This window comes from Phyllostomus hastatus, unplaced genomic scaffold (assembly GCF_019186645.2).
Source record: "Phyllostomus hastatus isolate PE091 unplaced genomic scaffold, TTU_PhHast_1.1 phas_contig_40, whole genome shotgun sequence".
NCBI classification, from domain to species: Eukaryota; Metazoa; Chordata; class Mammalia; order Chiroptera; family Phyllostomidae; genus Phyllostomus; species Phyllostomus hastatus.
The window spans coordinates 6396633-6417059 of record NW_025333872.1 but is presented as its reverse complement, the minus strand read 5'-3'; positions in this window follow the sequence as shown (position 1 = coordinate 6417059).

The following is a 20427-nucleotide window of genomic DNA, read 5'->3' as shown; positions in this document are numbered from 1 at the left end:
TCTTGTCCCAACATGGGATAATTCTAAAGGTCCATTTAGCCTTAGACCTCCCCATGGTTAGATGATTGACTCCTTCAGGTTTGCCAGAGTCCTGCATCTCTGAACCCCCTCAATCTCATGTTCTGGGAAACCCTTCAATGCTGGGCAAACCCAGACAATTGGTCATCATTCCCATGAAGATGGCTGAAGTCTTAGTTGAGAGAGTACATTGCATCTCACCTTCTCCCTGTGCCCAGTCCTGCTTCCATCCTGTTCACTGGTGTTGACCATGAAAGGTCTCCACAGGAAGCCTTCTGCACACTAATCTATTTCCCAGGGAACTCAACCTGCAACACCGGTCTTTCTAAATTTAATTGTAGAATATTCTTAGCTATTTTCTCTTTAAATGTTTCCTTTCACACTCTCTATTCTTTTCTACAAGGACCTCTTTTGAATGCATGTTGAATCTCTTCATTCTATCCTCCATTTGTCTTCATCACTCTCTTTTCCTCCATCTTTCTATGTCTCTCTTTGAATTTGCTAATTTCATCTTCATGTGGGTCTAATTTGCTCTTTAATCTGTCTATTGACTTTTACATTTTAATAACTTCCTTCACTTGGCTTTGAAGACACATACTCATCTGGGCTTCTTCCTGTATTTCTCTCTGCTCTGTTTCAGTCTTGTTGGCTGGTTCCTCTTCATCGTCCCTCCTATGTGATGAAGTCACCAGGACTCAGCTCTCAGACCTCTTCTCTTTTTCACAATCTAAACCACTTTCCAGATGAAGTCATCAACCATGGGAGTTCAAATACCATACATATACTGATATCTTACAAATTTATACATGCAGTTCAGCTGTCTCCTTTAAACTCCTGACCTGCTGGCTATGAGACATCTCCACTTGGAAGTTTTAAAACTGAGCTTCTGACCCTCATTCCCAAGCCCTACAGTTTTTTCCGTCTCACATAATAGTAACTATTGTTATAGGTCTTTAGGCTAAAGTCCTTGGAGTCATCTTTATCTTCTTTCTTTGTCTCACAATACAAATACAGCAAATTCTATGGATTTTACCTAAAATGGATGTAGAATTTAACCACTTCCTGCAACCCTCACTGCTGCTTCCATTGCCCCCATCATTCCTTGCCTGGATTATTACGGTAGCCTCCTGATTGGTCTGCCTGTAGACTATTCTCAACTTGACAGCCAGAGTGATCCTGTTAAAATGTTAGTTGAGATCCTCACTACCCTCTGCTCAGAACCCACCAGTGACTCCTTTGGTACTTAGAGTAAAACTAAAGTCATCGCTGTGACTTGCAAGGCCCTGTCTGATCCAGCTCCTTGTTACCTGCTGGACTCGTTGTCCACTGCCTGCTCTCTCCTGCTCTTTCTCTCTCTGCTCCCACCCACCTCCCACTGGGATCCCTGTGTTACTCAAAGACATCAGGCATGTCCCCACTCAGGGTCTTTGCTCTGGTTGGTTCCTCTGCTTGGAATGTTCTAACCCATGTATCTACATGGTTTGTTCTCTCACTTTTTCAGGCCTTGAATAAAAATCACTTGCTCAGCCCAGGCCGGTGTGGCTCAGTTTGTTGGAGTGTCATCCCATAGACTGAAGGGTTGTGGGTTCAATTCCTAGTCCAGGTTGTGGGTTTGGTCCTTGGTTTGGTCATGTATAGTAGGCAACAAATCGATGCTTCTGTCTTGCACCAGTGTTTCTCTCTCTCCCGTCCTTCCTATCTAAAAACAAAGGAAACATGTCCTTGGGTAAGTATTAAAAATAATCATTTTCTCCATTTGGCTTTCCTAGATACTTTATCTAAAATTTCAACTACTCCTTCTTGATGTTTCATCCCCCTCTTCCCCACTTTATTTTTTCTCTTTAGCACTTATATGTATCCCCTCATCTTATATGTTATATATTACATTTATTATCCATCTTTATCATTAAAATTGAACTCTATTAAGAAAAGATTTTTTTTGTCTCTTTTGTTCACTGTCTATTTTGTATCTCCAGAGGCTTCAACTGTGCCTGACACATAATATGGTCTCAAGAAATATTTGATGAATGAATGAATGGGTAGCTATTTTTCAATCCTAGAAATTTGATTCATTCTTTCCTTAGATCCATCTGTTCTTATTTAATAATATTCTGTTACTTTAAAAAAAGATTTTATTTACTTCTTTTTAGACAAAGGGGAAGGGTGGGAGAAACAGAAGGAAAGAAACATCAATGTGTGGTTGCCTCTCTTGTGCCCCCTACTGGGTACCTGGCCCACAACCCAGGCATGTGCCCTGACTGGGAATTGAACCAGCGACCCTTTGGTTCACAGGCTGGTGCTCAATGCACTGAGCCACACCAGCCAGGGCTGTTACATTTAATTTATAGTGGTGAAGAGCATATGCCCAGAACTAGACTGCTTGGGTTCAAATCCTACCTCTGCTACTCTAACTGCTGTGCAGTCATGGGCAAATTCCCTAACAACTCATCTGTAACATGGAGAAAGTAGTAGTACCTAATTCACAAGGATTTAGTGAAGATTGAACGAGTTAATATGCTGTGAAAGCCCTTAGAACAGTGTTATGTGTTAGCTATCATCATTATTGTTATCATATTTAAAACCTACTTATTATTTACAGTATCTTTCAGATTTTATAGTATTTTGAGTTTTGAGGAGGTGCCAATGCTTCTGTTTCCTCCATATGTAGACTCAATTGATAAAACCTAATCAGCCACAGACCACTATGAACAAGTTTCTCTGACCAAATCCCAGTTACTGACTCAATGCAGCCTGGGAGGGGACTCCAGGGGCGCTGTGGAACACGGCTCCACAGAGGGAGAAGGGGAGTACCTTTTGTAAGGTTCAGGTTGTGCTGAAGGGTTCTGAGGATTCTAAGGAAAGGAGACATCAATTCTGGATTACCGAGGAGGGATTAGGAGAAGTGGGGATTAGCTAGAGATTGTCACCAGCTGAAGGTGGTTTAGCAACTGGGTACCCCAGAAATAGAAGGGTAAGCAAAGTGGTCTGGGGATTTGATAGGAAAGCAGTAGTCACTGAAAGAAGGGCTCGTTGTGGCATTTTCCATCTATCGCCTGGCTTTGGGAGAAGTGCTTTTCCTCATTAGCTTTGCAGCTGGCTTTCTCCATGTTTGTCCTCCCAGTCAGATTTGGCAGGGGTGCCTTTTTCTATTTCCTGGTCCCAGCTGATTCTCACCTTTTAAGTCCCAGCTAGGATTTTACTCTTTCACCAGCACAGTGGGGTGTTTGTAACTTTTTATTATAAACTTAACCTTCAGCAGGAGTTTCTTCTTCCTACGGGAGTCCCTGAAGTTCTGGGCAGAGACATATCTTCATGGGGCAGATACACATTTGCTTCTGCCAGATGCTGAGTGTCTTAATGGCCCGAAGCTATTTTTTAATGTCAGATTTCATCTTGGAATTTGCACCATGCAAGTAGCTTAATTTAGGCCCTGCGTTCCTGCACATGGCATAGGCCTTGGTTTAAATTTCTTATGCATGACATTTTCCCTCCACATCTAAGAACCTAGACAAACAGGAACTTCATGTACAATTCCTAGGGCCTAAGTGCAGTTTTTCTGCCCCATTTCAAAGGGAAGAGTTCTTCAAGGCCTTGGGTTTTATGGAGGAGATGCGATCGTGGCTCAGTGCCTGCTCCTGTCCCTCATGAGCATTAGCCCCTGACCCTAACTCCAGACCCAGTCCTCATGGGCTGCTGTGACACCAGCTCACCCGGCTGCCCAGCCTTTGACAGTCCCTCCAGTCAGAGTCTCTGCAGGTTTCCCTTTACTTTTTTCAAGTTTACTTGTTTGCTTAAACATACATTTGGATTGTACTTTATTCAGCTACTTCTTTGTATTTGTGTTTGAACTGGGCCCACCTCCGCAAGAGCTCAGCTCACTCAGTCTTGATGTTACTACGACTTCAGTGGATTTATTGTTTGTTAATATTAAAGGCTTAGGCTCTGAAGTCAGACTTGCTTAAATCTCAGAGACTGTGCTTGCATGACTCTCTAAGCCTCCACTTCCTATCTATAAAATGGGAATCATAAGACTTTATAAAATGAGGTGGTAGACACAATATACATATATAAGAAATCAATAACCCTAGCCAGTATGGCTCACTTAGTTGAGCATTGTCTCACAAACTGAAAGGTTGCCACTTTGATTCCTGGTTAGGGCATGTGCCTTGTTTGTGGGTTCAGTCCTCAGGTGGGACATGTACTGAAGGCAACCAATAGATGTTTCTCTTTCACATTGGTGTTTCTCTCTCTTCTCTCTAAAAATAAATAAAAATGTCTTTGAAAAACTCAAAAGGCACCACTAATAAGTATTACTATTGGTATAGAAAGTTGGAGGTAAGAAAGAACAAGAAAGAAAATGATGTGTGCCTTTTGGTGGCAAGACCTACCTCCTGAAACCAAGAAGTCCTCCTCTATTCACTATGGACATCGTCTACCTATGAATACAGAAACCTTACCCATTTTACTGCCAAAAAGCCTTTTCCTCAACAAGGTTCTGAAAAACCTTCCTCTAGTTAAGCTACCTGGACCATGGCTTAAGACTTTGGCTGCAGTTGGTGGCACATTTCCCTTTGAATGTGAGAATTCTGACCAGCTATCTGTGTTCCGTGTTTTATGACTTGTTGTGCCCATGGGTTAGTGGTTTTCTGTTCCCTCTTCAGTGAAAGAAAAACTTTCTCTTTGGTGTCTTCTGAAATGGAACCCCTCCACTGCCAACACACACACACACATACACGCACACACACACACACACTGCCCAACTAGAAGGAAACACTGAGGTCCCAACACTTCTTTTACAATGCCATTAAAGTAAAGTTACAATTACTTTCAGCAGTCCAATACCATGTAGGGTTAGATATATGTTTAAATTTCTTCCACACTCTGGTTTTGGAAATCTAGTATCTTCTCTAAATAGTTGCACCTATCTTTCAACTCTCATATTCTCCATCCAATAAAGATAAGCAAGTCACCACACATACCAAATTTCTTCCCCACCTTGCCCCTTCAGGAAAGTATGTGTGTGTGTGCGTGTGTGTGCGTGTGTGTGTGTACACATATATACAAACAAATATAAATATATGTATATATGTAAATATACACACACATGACATTTATATACATAAATTGATGTATATACACATATAAATACATATGTACATGTGTCTGTCCAGAAAGAGTCAAGCCATTGTTAATATAATGAGAATGGTTTGTGCTACAACAACGTAACCTGGCAGCCAAGGACAGTGGACTGGAATGCACATGCATGAACAATGACTGTACTAGTCATTGGGGGCAGTAAACACCGTTGAGTGAGCGTGCATACTGTGTGGCCATTGAATTCAAAATGACTGAGCTAGTAGAACAATAAATTTGCACCGAATTTTGCATTAAGCTTGAACATTCCTCCAGAGAAATTATTTGGATGATTCAGAAGGCCGCAGCTATGGGAAACTGGTGACTGGCAGCTTCATCAAACAATGTGCCCGCTCATGCATCATGTCTCATGTAGAGTTTTTTTTGCAAAACATCAAATCACCCAGGTGACTTAGCTTCCCTACAGCTCATATTTGGCACCCTATGACCTTTGACTTTTCCAAAAGCTAAAATCTCCTTTGAAAGGGAAGAGATTTTAGATCATCAATGAGATTCAGGAAAATATGACAGGGCAGCTGATGGTGACTGGGAGAACTGTGTGAGGTCCTATGGTGCCTACTTCGAAGGGGACTGAGGCATCATTGTCCTCTGTACAATGTTTCTTGTATCTTCTTCAATACATGTCTCTATTTTTCATATTACATGGCTGGATACCTTCTTGACAGACCTCTTATACATATACATATACTACATATATAGTCTCATCCTTCAGGAATTCTGAATTAATGTGTTATGAAGACTAAATGAGAAAGCATATGTGAAAGTATTGCTTGGTATTCAATAGGCTCAGAACAAATGGATATTATGAATTGGACATACCTCTAGCTTCTACATACTGATGGCATCTAAGGCAGATTTTTTTAAAATGCAAATAATAATTCCCTAATGCATTTGTTTTCAAAGTAATTGGCCTGCCAGTCTGTGAGTTTGCATTTCTATTTCTCAGATGAGACAGTGTAAGTTCTGGGAAGCCAGGAGTGACTTATATTTATACTCTGAGTCTTCCCCCAACAGCTGGCCTTATGCTCGGTGTGGTTTCTTCTTATACACATGATATTCATGGCTGACCTTGGTGTGTGAGAATGAACCTTGGGGAAAATGCAGTTGTTCCCCTTCCTTCCTCCCATGTCGAATAATGCAAATAGGCTAAACTCAGCTTCATTCCAATTCCCTTGTAATATGCCTCACTAAATGCTTCAGATAAAAAGAGAAGGACTACGTATTTCCCAGACTCCTTGACAGCTTGAATTCTGAGTCCATCAAGGAAACACACCTGAAGTCGGGAAGCAGGAATAAGGAGGAGGCCAGGCTTCTGCTGTTTTCTGTCATTTCCTCTGGCAGGCACGCAAGTAGATACGGGTTGGGTTTTTCTGTGACAATAGTGGCAGGAGTCCCAGTGTCTGGCTCTTGGCTTTTTGGGTGTCAGGGGCGATGTGGTCCTAGAGTTTCCTGATTCCTCAGTTTACTAGTGTTGACAGGGTACTGGCTGTCTTTGTGGACTACTTCTACCATCTTGTTTTGGAGAGTCATTCTTGGAATCTCATCCTAGGGCTTTGCCAACTGCCCTTCAATCAATTTGGTCAGCACCTAATTCCCTAATTAAAGGGTTGTTTAAACTAGCCAAAGTTTAACTTATCTGCCAACTTTCTGATATCTGCAGGCAGACCCTGACTGATAGAACATACAAATGGCCCTTCCTGCCACACCTCCACACGCCTGGTGACTATAATTCTAGTCAAACAATGTGCTTCATTTGCTTGAGACTTTGAATCTTATAAAAGTTCACCAACCCTGGGAATACATAACCCATTGTAGGATATTCCCAACCAATTATAGCTCAGAACAATAAATTTAGATTTCGCTGGGTAAAGGTTTTAAATGTGTGGAGAAAAAGGAAGAAAAGAAGGAAGGCAGGCAGGAAGGTGTTGCCACTGACAAGGAAGAACCACATGCTGAGCCAGAAGATGCATTTGCCACCCTGAAATTTTACCCTGCAGCTTTCCCTGACAATGCTGAGTTTGGTTTTAGGGTAGAGTGTGACTGACCATCAGGAAAACAGAGTAACTGAGAAAGTGGCGAGAGACCTCACCCGTCTCATCCACTCTCCTTGCCTGGGTGTGCTGCATTCATGATGTTAATTTTCCAAAACGCTGTCTGGAAAATAAAAAGTTGGCTGTGGGATTTAAAGAAAAATCCCTGACACCCTGTACCCACCCCAAGAACTCTTTCAGGAGAAACAAATTTAAATTTAAAAGTGAAATGTAGTTATTTTTAAAGACAGTTCCCCATCTTGAATGCATTTACATTTTTTTCCTTCCCCCATTTACAGCCTATTTCCTGAAAAATGTTGAGAAGATTTAAGTGTCTAATATTTTCCAAGGCCACCTCATGATTCATCAGTTTATTGTTTGTTAATATCAGTCACAAGAAACTGGCTTAAATGGGAATGTCCATCTGGATTTTCTCTTCTGATTTACTTCATGGTTGACATGAGAATGAATTAAAAGATTAAAGAGTCAACATTTTTGCTGAGTCCCTTGCCTAACAAAGAGCCATGTAAAAACCAAGGGAAGTTACAACAGACACCCCTCTCCTATGATAGAATCACATATTAAAGGAATTAGTAACCAGAAGGGGCTTTAGACTTGTCACCTCAATTCAGAGAGGAAGATGCCAGGCCCTACAGAAGGCAAATGACTAACTCAGGATCATCCCCTCAGCCAGCAGCAGAACTAGGCCTAGAATTTGGGCCTCCTGAGATTGACCTTCCAGTGCTCCCTCTCCTGCCTTGTTATTTTCAAGTGGACCTTTTTTGATCTCTCTTCCCTTTCCTGCCCTCCAGCTGTTTCTACTTTGGTAAAAGTCAGAAACCTTTCTGAGTATCCCTACTTATGAAAAATCAGAGGTCATTTAAAAATTCCCTACTCACTTAGAGCTCCATAAAATTCAGAACTCCCATCGCCCCTATGCAAATGAGGAAGATAAAGTTCAGAGACAGAGTTTGACTTGCCCAAGGCCACATGACCAGGGGGGCTCAAACTCAGGCCTCCTGACACCCAAACCAATGTCCTTCCTGGCACATTACAATAGGTGGTCTGGTGCATTACATGAATGTGTCGTGCTTTTGTTTTAAGTATATTAAACAGAATTTGGTTTCATTAAAGGCCATGCAAGGGAGATTAATGAGGTACAAAAAGGACCTCATTAAAAGGAGCTGTCCTTTAAAATGCAAGTCCATGGCAGTTACCTTTCCAGAGTGAACACTAGAAAGCACTTCTGTAATTGTCCAATCATTTAACTCCAAGATTTTTACCTATAGCGTACACATGGATGTACATGTCCTTCTATGATGACCTGAATCAAGGTGAACTTGAGCCAAAAGTTGCTAAGGTCAACAATCATGGGCTATTGCCTTTGTTCACATATAATTGTTTAAGTTATGAAAGTAATATAAGAATATTATATTTGGATGTTTTTTTGATCTTTGGAAAATTTAGGAAAAATAAAGGATAAGTCTTCTTATTATTTTGTATATTTCCTTTCTGCCTTTTTTCTACAAGTGTTCTTATAGAATTTTAAGTGGTCTTCCTCTCATTTCTGTAGCATACTGATGACTTTGCATCCTGCCTTTCCCTGTGGCATTATGTCATAAATATTTTTTATGTGTTATTATTGTCTTCATGAACATCAGGTTTAATGGCTACAAAACATTCCACCTCATGAGGGTCCTATAAAGTGTTTGTGATGCTTTACAAAATCTGTGAACATTATTCCAGAAAATTCCAAGCAATGTGGAAGATAGCATTCAAAGATAGCATTCAATGCCATTTGTTTGAATTTCAAAAAGTAAAGGGTAGCTAAATTAGTTATTTAAAGTATTTCCCCTTTAAAACTGAGCAGTGAGAGAACCTCTGGGTGTGTATTGAGGGAACATGCAAAACAGGATTAGTGGAGATCCTGAACCAGTCCCTCAGGCTTTAGCCCTCTTGACACAACACCATAGAAATACACAACCAACGCTGAGACAGTTTTACATTGTCTTTATTCCTTATTGCATTATTCAGTCTACACTCATAATGAATTACTGTCTAACAACAGAAAGAATAAATGGTACTGTCATGAAAATATATAATAAGTTAATGAGAAGAATTATAATTTTAATTCTGTACAGACGCATACCAACATGGATGAACCTTAAAAACATTATACTGGGTGAAAGAGGCCAGGCACAAAAGGCCACATATTGTATGATTCCATTTATGTGAGATGTCCACAACAGGCAAATCCATAGAGACAGAAAGCAGATTAGTGGTTGCCAGGGGCTGGGAGGCGGATGGGAGCAGGAATGGGGAATGACTGCTAAATGGTTATGAGGTTTCCTTTTTGAGTGATGAAAATGTTCTGGAAATAGAAAGTGGCGATAGTTGCACAACATCATGAATGCACTAAATGTCACTAACGGTAATTTGTACATTATGTGTATTTTACCACAATAAAAAATTGTAAGTCTGAATTTTTCCTTCAGATAGTTCTAACCCGATACGCAAATTGTATTTCTTTTATAATTCTAAAAAACATGAATTCAAACATCAAAACATATTTGAAACTTTAAAATATGTTTTGAAAATGGGAAGAAACAACTCATTTACTGGGAATAATGATTGTAATACCCAGATTCTATTTACAAATGCATTTATAGAGAAGTATTTGAAAAAAAAAAGTCTGAAATCTCTCTTCTCTTCATTTGTAAACAAAACATAAAAAGTATAAAAATGAAACAGCTGATATTTTAAGTTAAAATGCAATAATTCTAAACATTAGGCAATGAAAATAATTTTTGTCCCTTTTAATGCCACATTGTAGTTTCTTTCAACTTATATTAAATATAGTTTTTTGTTTCTAAACACATTAAATTATTCCATTTCAAAATGTATATCACAATTATGTTCTTTATGTAATTATTTTAAAGTATGTGTCACATGCTAATAAGAAATTAAATTTTTTCTTAATAACATGGGTATTAAGGCAGGTTGTATTAAACTAACCTATCATATATATTTTAATATTATTTTGTTAAATAATTTATAAAAGATTTTAGGAGAGCACCTCCTTTGAGCAATGTCCACACATGGGGAACCTGGGAGGCAGTGGCAGGAAGAGGTGGAGGCAGAAGTAGTGGTGAGTTCCTGAATGACCGATCTGGTCAGGCACTTCTCCTAGGTGTAGAGGATACAGCAAAGAAAAACACAGCCAAAAATCCCTGCCTTCTGGAGCTTACATCCCAGTGGAAGAGACAGTATCAGTAGAAATAAGTAAAATAGACTTCCGGTCAAGATGGAGGTGTAGGTAGACATTCTTTGCCTCCTCACACAACCACAAGAAGGAATTACAACTAAATCTCAAAACAAATAACAGCCAGAACTGTCAGAAAATCAAATCATATGGAAGTCTGAAAACCAGGGATTTAAAGAAGCCACATTCATACAGGTAGAAGGGGTAGAGACATGGAGTGGCATGGAGAAGCAGTGGTGGTGAATAGGGCATAGGTGGTCTTACATTCACATGTGGATAAAAATCAGGAGGGATATGCCCCAGTTCATGTGGCTCAGTGGATCGAGTGCCAGCCTGTGAACCAAGGTATCGCTGGTTCAATTCCCAGTCAGGGCACATGCCTGGGTTGTGGGCCAGATCCCCGGTAGGGGCACAAGAGAGGCAACCACACACTGATGTTTCTCTCCCTCTCTTTCTCCTTCCTTTCCCCTCTCTCTAAAAATAAATAAATAAAATCTTTTCAAAAATCAGGAGAGAAACTTTGAGAGCAAGTGATCCCAGCCCCAGGCCAAACCACACAGCCCAGGGTTCCAGCCCCAGGAAGATAAATCCACATAACTTCTAGCTGTATAAACCAGTGGGAGTTGGTGCAGCACAAGAAATTGCCAGATATTCAGAAACTTTGCTTAAAGGGCCCACATGGTCTTAAAATGTATGTAAACACATTCACTCTGGGATTCAACATCAGGGCAACATCAAGGTAACATCAAGGGTGCTGGTCAAATACAGAGAGTGTGTGAAGTAAGTGGAAATGGGGCGAGGGCCATGAAAACCCCCAGAAGCCAGGCAGCAGCACAGTCCACTTTCTGAGCCCTCCCATCACACAGAGCCACAACACAGTGAAGCAGGTTGCTCGGTCCTGGTGATTATGTAAGGCTCTACGCCACAAAATTTACAGGTGTTTTTTACAGGGAGTCATAGCTGCTCTACCTAATACACAGAAACAAACACAGGGAGGCTGCCAAACTGAGGAGACAAAGAAATATGGCTCAAATAAAAGAACAGAACAGAACCTCAGAAAAAGAACTAAATGAAATAGAGATAGCCAACTGATCAGATGCAGAGTTCAAAACACTGGTGATCAGGATGCTCGAAGAATTCATTGAGTACAACATGAAGGAAGAAATGGAGGTTACACTCAGGGAAATAAAGAAAGATCTACTGTGAACCAAAAGTGAAGGGAAGAAAGCTGGTATTCAAATCAACAATTTGGAACATAAGGGAGAAACAGTCAACCAGAACAGGAAGAAGAAAAAATAATTAAAAAAAATGAAGATAGAAGGAGCCTTTGGTACATTTCCAAACATGTCAACATCTGAATCATAGGGATGCCAGAAGGAGAAGAGGAAGAGCAAGAAATTGAAAACTTATTTGAAAAAATAATGAAAGAAAACTTCCCTAATTAGGTGAAGGAAATAGACATACAAGGCCAGGAAGCACAGAAAGTCCCAAACAAGTTGGTCTCAAAGAGGACCACACCTAGACATTTTATAATGAAAATACCAGAGGTAAAAGATAAAGAGAGAATTTTTAAGTATATTTTATTGATTATGCTATTACAGTTTTCCCAATTTTCCCCATATCTCCGCCTCCCCCCATACCCCCCAGCTCTCTAACATTTCCCCACCTTAGTTCATGTCCATGAGTTGTACATATAAGTTCTTTGAGTTTTCTGTTTCCTATACCAATTTTTACCTCTCCCCGTCTATTTAATGTCTGCCAATTATGCTTCTTCTTCCCTGTATGTTCCCCCCATTCTCCCTTTCCCCTCCCCACTGAAAACCCTCCATGTGATGCCCATTTCTCTGATTCTGTTCCTGTTCTAGTTGTTTGCTTAGTTTTTGTTTTCATTGTTTTACTTTTTCTTTTTTTTTAGGTTCATTTGTTGATAGTTATGAGTTTGTCATCATTTTATTGTTCATATTTTTTATCTTCTTTTTCTTAGATAAGTCCCTTTAATGTTTCATATGATAAGGGCTTGGTGATGATGAACTCCTTCAACTTGACCTTTTCTGGGAAGTGCTTTATTGCCCTTCCATTCTAAATGATAGCTTTGCTGGATAGAGTATTCTTGGATGTAGGTCCTTGCCTTTCATGACTTCAAATACTTCTGTCCAGCCCTTTCTTGTCTATTAGGTTTCTTTTGTGAAATCTACTGATAGCCTTATGGGCACTCCTTTGTAGGTAACTCTTTCCTTTCCTCTTGCTGCTTTTAAGATTCTCTCCTTGTCTTTAACCTTGGGTAACTTAATGATGATGTGCCTTGGTGTGTTCCTTTTTGGGTCCAACTTTTTTGGGACTCTCTGGGCTTCCTGGACTTCCTGGAAACCTATTTCCTTCCCAGATTGGGGAAGTTTTCCTTCATTATTTGTTCAAATAAGTTTTCAATTTCTTCCTGTTGTTCTTCTCCTTCTGGCGCCCCTATAATTCAGATATTGAAACGTTTCAAGTTGTTCCAGGTGTTCAAAAGTCTGTTCATTTTTTTTTTGAATTCTTGTTTCTTCATTCTGTTCTGGTTGGATGTTTATTTCTTTCTTTTGTTCCAAATCATTGATTTGAGTCCCAGTTTCCTTCCTGTCACTGTTGGTTCCCTGAATATTTTGCTTTATTTCATTTTGGGTATCTTTCATTTGTTCTTTCATTTTTCAACCAAGCTCAATCATTTCTGTGAGCATTTTGATTACTAGGGATTTAAATTTTCCATCAGATAGGTTGGCTATCTCCTCATTGTTTAGCTCTCCTTCTGAAGTTTTGCTCTGTTCTTTCATTTTGGCCATATTTCTTTGTCTCAGTGTACCTGTTAAGTTGTAAGGGTGCAGGGCCTTAGGTCTTCACCTGGGCAGGGCAACTCTCCTTGCTGTGCTGTGGTGCTGCTTGTGGGGGAGGGGCCAGAGAAGGAACAATGCAGTTCACCCACTCATCTCTAGCCCACTTTCCAACAAACTCTAATGTGGGACTGAGAGTTTCTCCCACCACAGCAACAGCCATAGTCCATAGCCAGCTCTGAGTCTCAGTTTCCCCTTAAGTCAGCCTTGCCCGAGCAGCCTGCTGCCTGACCAAAGCCAGTCCTGCCTGTATGGGCCACTGCCTCACCGGGTTCTTTTCGTCCACCGTCTTACTGGTCTGGTTGTTCTGTTGGACTGGTTCTTTAATTCCGTGGTTGTTGGCATTCCATGCAGTTTAATTTTCTGGCACTTCTGGTTGTTTATTGATTTTAGATTGGTCATTATCCTTCTTTTGGTTGTGAGAGGAAGCAAAGGGTTTCTACCTATTCCTCCATCTTGGCCAGAACTCAGAATCTTAAAAACAGCAAGAGAAAAGCAGAAAGTTACCTACAAAGGAGTTCACATAGACTATCAGCTGATTCTCAAAAGAAACTTTCCTGGCAAGAAGGGGCTGGAAAGAAGTATTGAAAGTGATGAAAAGCAAGGACCTACAACCTAGATTACTCTACCCAGCAAAGCTATCATTTAGAATGAAGGACAGATAAAACACTTCCAAGACAAGGTAAAACTGAAGGAGTTCATCACCACCTATCCATGATTACATGAAATGTTAAAGGAACTTATCTAAGAAAAAGAAGATCAAAACTATGAACATTAAAAAGACAATAAATTCACAACTATCAACAACTGAATCTAAAAACAAACAAACAAACAAAGCAAACAACCAGAACAGGAACAGAATTATAGGTGTAAAGATTGTTTGGAGGGTTATCAGTGAGGAGGGGGAGGGGGAGAATGGGTGAAAAGGTGCAGGGATTAAGAAGCATAATTAATAGGCACGAAATAGATGGGGAGGTTAAGAATAGTATAGAAAATGGAGAAGCCAAAGAACTTATATGGAAAACACATGGACATGAACTAAGGGGGGGATTGCTAGAGGAAAGGGGGTACCAGATGGAGGGGGCAAAGGGTAAAAATTGGGACAACTATAATAATATAGTCAATAAATATACTTAAAAATTTTAAAGCCATATTAATGACCTAATGTTTATAAACACAATATTTTAAATATTGTTGAAGTGCTTAGAACAATGCCAGGCACATATTAAGCTTTGTATGTTTGTTAAATAAAAATAATATAAAATTATAAAATTGTTTTTAAAAATACTATGAATTTACTTCCAGCCAAGATGAAGGCATAGGTAGACACACTGTGCCTCCTCATACAACCAAGATAGGGACAACAACAATTTAGAAACAGAATAGCAACCAGAACTGAAAGATGATTGAGCTGAATGGAAGTCAGACAACCAAGAAGTTGAAATAGACCTGTTCATCCAGACCGGTAGGAGGGGCTGAGTCAGGTTAGATGGGCACGGGTCAAGGCGAGGAGAGCAGAGAACATTGGGACCAGGCGAGTAAGGCATCCGGGGCATACAAGACCACAGTGGGCGGATCCTGAGCATGCAGTGGCAGCTGGCAGACCCAGCAAGGCAGCAATTGTGAAGCAAGGCACTCCGAGCAACCCAAGATCCCAGCACCGGGAAATAAACCCTTGGGGCACTGATTGAAAACACCTGTGGGGGTTGAGGCGCAGGGAGAGACTCCCAGCCTCATAGGAGAAGTCATTGGAAAGTCCTATGGGGTGTACAAGCCCACCCCCATGGAAATTGGCATGAGAGAGGCTGAGTTTGTTCCAAAGGGGACCAGTTTGCTCGGGGGAAGCGGCAGGAGGGACTGAGGTCCAATAGAGAGCAGAGCAAGTGCCATAGTTCCCTCTCAGACCCGCCCCCACATACAGCATAACAACCCAGTGACTGGGTTGCCCCGCCCTTGTGAACACCTCAAGCTCCACCCCTTATCCCTAACAGGCACAACCAGACCAAAGGGGGGGGCGGAGAAGATGGCTCAAACAGAAGTGAAATCCCCAGAATCAATACTTTTAAGCTACCGAGAGATAGCCAACCTATCAGATGCACAGTTCAAAGCACTGATGATCAGGATGCTCATAGAATTGGTTGATTTTGGTCACAAATTAGATGAACAAATGAAGGCTACGATAAGAGAAATGAAGGAAAATGCACACGGAACCAATAGTGATGGGAAGGAAACTGGGACTCAAAACAATAGAGTGGACCAGAAGGAAGAAAGAAACAACCAAACAGAAAAGAATGGAGAAATAAGAATTCAGAAAAAATGAGGAGAGGCTTAGGAACATTCAGGACATCTTTAAATGTTCCAACATTCGAATTATAGGGGTACCAGAAGGAGAAGAGGAAGAACAAGTGGAAAACTTATTTGAGCAAATAATGAAGGAGAACTTCCCCATTCTGGCAAAGGAAATAGATTTTCAGGAAGTCCAGGAAGTTCAGAGTGTCCCAAAGAAGTTGGACCCAAGAAGAAACACACCAAGGCACATCATAATTACATTAGCCAAGGTAAAAATGGGAGAATCCTAGAAGCAGCAAGAGATAAGGAGACAGTAACCTACAAAGGAGTTCCCATTAGACTAGACTGTCAGCTGATTTCTCAAAAGAGACCTTACAGGCAAGAAGGGGCTGGAAAGAAGTATTCAAAGTCATGAAAGGCAAGGACCTACATCCCAGACTTCTCTATCCAGCAAAGCTTTCATTTAGAATGGAAGGGCACATAAAGGGCTTCTCAGATAAGGTCAAGTTAAAGGAGTTCATCATCACCAAGCCCTTATTACATGAAATGTTAAAGGGACTTATCAAGAAAAAGAATATAAAAACATGTAAAGTAAAATGACAGCAAACTCACAATTATTAACAACCACACCTAAAACAAAAACAAAAAGAAACTAAGCGAACAACTAGGACAGGAACAGAACCACAGAAATGCAGATCACATGGAGGGTTAGCAACATTGGAGTTGGAGGAGGAGAGAGGGGGAAAAGGTACAGAGAATAGTAACATAAATGGTAGGTTGAAAACAGACAGGGGGAGGGCAAGAATAGTATGGGAAATGTAGAAGATAAAGAACTTATGATACATGGACATGAACTAAAGGGGAGGAATGTGGGTGGGAGGGGGTGTGCAGGATGGAGGGGAATGAAGGGGGGTAATGGGACAACTGTAATAGCATAATCAATAAAATATATTAAAAATACTATGAAATTTATGAGGATATATATGAGTTGACAAAGGAGACTTGTATAGTAAAACAATGTTTGTCTATATCTATATCTTCATATATAAGGAAAGACAGATTTATGTAATGATGCCTCTGTTGTTTGTCTGTTTGGGTTACTGCCAGTGCCTTGCTTTTGTAAGGATTACTATGATGAGCATTTTATCAAACATGAAGTTGGTTCTGTAGTTTGCTATTTTCTTGGGGTATATTCACAGAATTAGGGTTATTAGTCTAAATGTTAGGATGATGTGTTACTTTTAATATGTGTCATCATTGCTAATGATGACACATATTAAAGCATAGGAAAATCTAAGCATAGGAAAAAAATATAATGTCCCAATCATACAGCCCCTATACTAATCTTATCTTTTTTGATCTCTATAGTAACTCTGTAGGGTAGGAGGTAAAATGAGACTTGAAGAGTTGATTCATTACTTGACATCTAGGAGGGCAAATTGAGTGTCAACTGCAAAGACTCCAAACAGGAAAGATTATCTTGTGTTGTAAATTTCTTTTTCTTGGTTGAAGGTATGGGAGTAGGGTGTGATCAACCTATTGTCATCTACAAGGGAGATGGAGAGAGCTTATGTCATGGAACTGACAATCTTCCAGTTAAGATCGGAAAGATGGAAAGTAGGTTGGAGAAGGAATCAAGAATGATTGGTAGGGTTTTGTTGTGTAGTAGTTTCCTAGGGCTCCTGCAACAAATTGCCACAAACTTGGTGGCTTAAAACAAAAGAAATTTTTTTCTCTCACTTTTGGCAGCTAAAAGCCAGAAATGAAGGTGTCAGCAGGGCCATGGTCCCTCTGAAAGTTCTAGGCGAGGGATCCTTCCTTGCCTCTTCTAATTTCTGGTGGTTGCTAGCCATTGCTGGTATTCCTTGGCTTATAGACACAGCACTCAAATCTTGGCCTGTATCTTCACATGGACTTCTCCATGCATTTGGGTCTTTGTGTTCAAATTTCCCTCTCCTTATAAGAACATCAGTCATGTTGGATTTAGAGCTCAGCGTAATCCAGTATGGCCTCAGCTTGTCTTATCTTCACTACATCTACAACAAGCCTATTTCCAAATATGGTCATATTCACAGGTTCTGAGTAAACATGAATTTTATACAGACACTACTCCACCCAGTACACTTGAGTGTTGGGAACTGCCCTGCCTGGTATCAGAAGCTGTAACCCCCACCAAGGCTAAGGCTGAGGAAGTGGCCTTGGACCGTAAGCCAGCAAGGAGACAAAAACTTATCTCTCTGGCAGGAGCACCGCTTCTGCAGCTTCATTCATAACTGAACCCCAAGGCTTGGTTGGTTAGCCAATGATGAGTAAGATTCCCCAAGGGGGGAACAATCTAAGACAGGCACGATCACGTGGGAGGCCCCCAAGAAAGGACTTTGGGGGCTACAGCAAAAGGGAGTGATGGACCCTTGCTCCTCGGCTGTGATATAGCCTGAGTCCTCATCCTCTGGGAGAAAATCTCCTTATCCCTTGGCTGCCTTACTTCCCTTGCTCCACCTAAGCCTGAAACAATGACAGGGTGGTGCAGCTCTGTGCTGAAAAGGGAGGGTTCCCCGGGTGATTAGGCCTAAGAAAGAATATGTAAAATCCTGTGAAACCTGCTTTGTTTAGAATGCTCTCAGTTGAATGATAAGGGTCCAAGGAAGAAGTATGTTCTTTAAAGTTTTACAGGTCTTTGACCCTGACTCAAAATAGGCCCTCAGACTTCCTTGTTATCTATTGTTTGATCCTTACGTCCTAGCAATGAGTAATGAGCTTTTACCTGAATACTTATTCAAACGAAACCAATAAAAAGCCTCTCCAGAGGGGGAACGGGGTGCTCCCCACATGAGGAGTGGCCATGGCGCCCTGGAGGAGAGAGGGTGGTCAAGTGGTGCCCTCCAGGAGAGAGGGTGGCCAAAGGCGCTCTCCCCACCAGAGAGAGTGGCCATTCCATTCCTACTTCCCCACAGGACTTGGTTGTCTCTGTGTATGTTTTTAACATGTTTTGGCGAGCATCCGCAGCCGAGATGGATACTGCTGGCTGGTATCCTCCACAGAAGAAGCTGATAGTTCTGTCTCTTCCCACTTCCCACTTTATGTCATGCGGTGGTTAGCAGAGATATCTGCCCCTAAACAGTGAAGAGAGACCCTTGGGCACAACAGGCAAAGCAATATTTTGGGAGGCTGAATACTCAGGAACAGAGAGGCTCTCCACACTGAGAAGTCCAGGTATGGGCCCATCCCCATCTTCCTCCCCAGCAGTTGCTAGAAGCAGGTTTTAATGAACAGCTTCCATAGTCAGCGTATCAGAGAATCTCAAAGAAAAAGATGTGCACAGAGCCAAGAATTACTAATGCATCATAAAAGAGAAACACAAAATGCAACATGCAACTAATACGCACGAAAGTTAATAGAACTCACAGAAAATCATTTTAAGGGAAATATAATTAAAGTCTCACAGGAATAAAAGAGATAATTGAATCCATGAAACAAAAAAAATTATGAAGGAGAACCAAGTAGTAGAGGTCTTGGAAATAAAACATATTCAGAAGGAGAAATAGCTGAATGAATACAGATGAAGAGCTACTTAGTGAGTTGGAAACAATAGCTGAGGATTCTCCCAGAATGTAGTAGGAGGAAGGAAAGTGTTACAGAACACAACAAGGGGGGCCTGGGACAATATACGATTATTGAAAGAAGGCCCCGGGTCCGTTATGTCCACCGCCCTAGGAAAGACGTCTCTCAATGCCAGAGATTCGTGAAAAGGAAAGGAAATGTTTATTTAATGCTATACAGACTTCAAGTAGTGACCTAATGTCTTCATCAAAAATCCTAAAGTCCCTTAAAACACCCACAAACACACACAGTCCTTCCTTCCTTCCCCCTTTGCCCAGTCCAGAGTACCGTATCTCAGGAAAGGAAAACGAAGTCCATGGCTCAGACAGTCCTCTGGTTCTTAGTTAGTCCTCCATCTCGACTGGGAGACCTCCCTGGGTTCCCGGCACCCTCTTCTGAGTCGCGGGGATCTCTGTTAAAACCAGGTGGTGGTTCCCCCTTCTAAAGCTGTGCATGGCTCTCCTTCTCAGGGCTGCGCATGGCTCTCCTTCCTAAAGCAGCATGGTTCTCCTCCTCTCAATGGCTGAGGTCCTCCCCATTCTGCTAAAGCCGCATGGTTCTCCTATCTCAGGGCTGCGCATGGCTCTCCTTCCTAAAGCAGCATGGTTCTCCCTCAATGGCTGAAGTCCTCCCTATTTTGCTAAAGCCGCATGGTTCTCTCCTTCTCAGGGCTGCGCATGGCTCTCCTTCCTAAAGCAGCACGGTTCTCTCTGGGATGCAGGAGTCTCCACTCCGTCAAAGCTGCGTGGTTCTCTCTCAATGGCCGCCAAGTCTCGGTTTTTAAATCTCCGCGGCCAATCTTCCTCTGCAGCCTCATTTCCGACTCCTCCCACACTCGGCTTCACTTGCCAGAATTCATATCCTTCCAGCTTTACTGGGCTGCCATCATGAGTCTGGGCAGGTGTGGCCCCATGTCCTGGACCCACTCTTCTCCGAGCTCCCACGCAGGTGCTGTAGCTTGGGGGATCTGCCCCCAGTCACATCTTGGTGGGGAAGTTACTTCCATTCCCCTGGCTCAGAGATGATCACAGCTATTTAACATATCTAAGCGACCAGCCAAAGGCTATAGATATGTTAAATGACCACGCCAGAGGGTAGCTGCAAAGCTGTTGCTATGCAAAACAGATCTCAATGGCCTTGCTCCATTTGTCCCTTCCCCCAAACCACACCCTGGGTGGGGGGATGGAGACATCTTAAAATCTCCTGGACA